Source organism: Laccaria bicolor, genomic scaffold, assembly GCF_000143565.1.
Source record: "Laccaria bicolor S238N-H82 LACBIscaffold_42 genomic scaffold, whole genome shotgun sequence".
Classification (NCBI taxonomy): domain Eukaryota; kingdom Fungi; phylum Basidiomycota; class Agaricomycetes; order Agaricales; family Hydnangiaceae; genus Laccaria; species Laccaria bicolor.
The window spans coordinates 173,233-174,799 of record NW_001889913.1 but is presented as its reverse complement, the minus strand read 5'-3'; positions in this window follow the sequence as shown (position 1 = coordinate 174,799).

Here is a 1,567-nt window from a genome sequence, read left to right as displayed (position 1 = left end):
TAAGGAAGGGAGAAGGGGATGGTGGGCAGTAGGTGAGCAGTAAAGGAGGGAGAGGGAAGTAAGGGAGAGGGGGGGGAGAAGGGGATGGTGGGCAGTAAGGGAGAGGAAGGGAGTGGTGAACAGGAAAGGAGGGGGAGTAAGGGAGGGGGAAGGGGGTGGTGGGTAGTGGGTGAGCAGTAAGGGAGAGGGAGGGAGTGGTGAGCAGCAAGGGAGGGGGAGGGAGTGGTCTTGTTGGCATGCATCGTCGACATGTCATCGCATTGTGTCGTCGTTTTCGTGTGTCGTCATCCTCGTTGGTGTTGTGTCCGCTGGGCATTGCGTTGTGTTGTGGGCATTGGGCATTGTTTCATGGGTGCTGGGTGTCATTCCATGGGCGGCCTGTGGTTTTTGTGGGTGCTGTCGTGTTTTTGTGGGCACCATTGTGTTTTTGTGGGTGTTCATCGTGTTTTTGTGGGTGTTATGGTGTTTTCGTGGGCAGTGGGTGGTCATTACATGGGTTGTGGGATGCGGATGACAACTGATGATGACATTGTCGTTGTTGTTTGTCATTGTTCCATTGCCATGTCACCTCCTTGCCTTGTTGCCATGTTGCCTTGCCGTTAGTGTTTAAAGGTTCAGTTCAGTCCGGTTTTTTGCCCCGAAAACGCGCAACCGTGGACCGCAACCGGTCCAGGACCGACCCAGATATTGAGGGAACCGAACCGAACCACCTAGGACCGGTCTTTTGCGGTCCATGATACCGGTTCAGACCGATCCAGACCGGTTTTTTTGCATATAATTTATTATATCAATATAAACCATTTGTATCTCAACCATGATTACTCTGAAAAATAAACGGGTTATATAAAATAGTAAAGCATATAAATACCCGTCATTCTACCAATTTTCAAGAGATTTAATGAAGATTTGACATAGCTATGACTGAAACTGAATTATATCTCCTAGAGACTCGGGTAAAATATGGATTTGGTTATATCTTTCTCAATTCTTAACCGTTTTTGATGAAACAAAAACCCAATAAAAGGCAATAAACGTGGTTACAAGGCTATGTAACGCACGTGACCGTTTAACCGGTTGCAACCGATTAAAACCGGTCTTTGAACGGTTTTCAAAGATGAGGCAACCGGCAACTGGACCACCCCCAAATTGGGGCAACTGCAACCGAAAAAAAGACCGGACCATGGTCCGGTTCAGTTCGGTCCACCGGTTTTTTGCGGTCCTATGGACTGAACCTTTAAACACTACTTGCCGTCCACCTAGCGTGTTTGTGTTGTCATGGCTGTTGATGGGTGGTGTGGTGTTGTTGCCATTGTCAATGTGGTTGGTGGGAGGGAATGGAGGTGGTGGGGAAGAGGATGGTTGGTGGTGGGTGGAAAGGAAAGGGTGTTGTGTTTGTTTGGTAACAGAAGTAAAATAAACAAACAAATAACCAGATTCCGTTCCATTCCTTTCCTGCCAATCCTGCAGAACATTCCGGTGTCAATTCCAGAATGCCCAAATTCCACTGGAATGGTAAGGCACCGGAATAATGAAAATAGCAAGCCTCCCTGCCAAATTTCATTCCTCT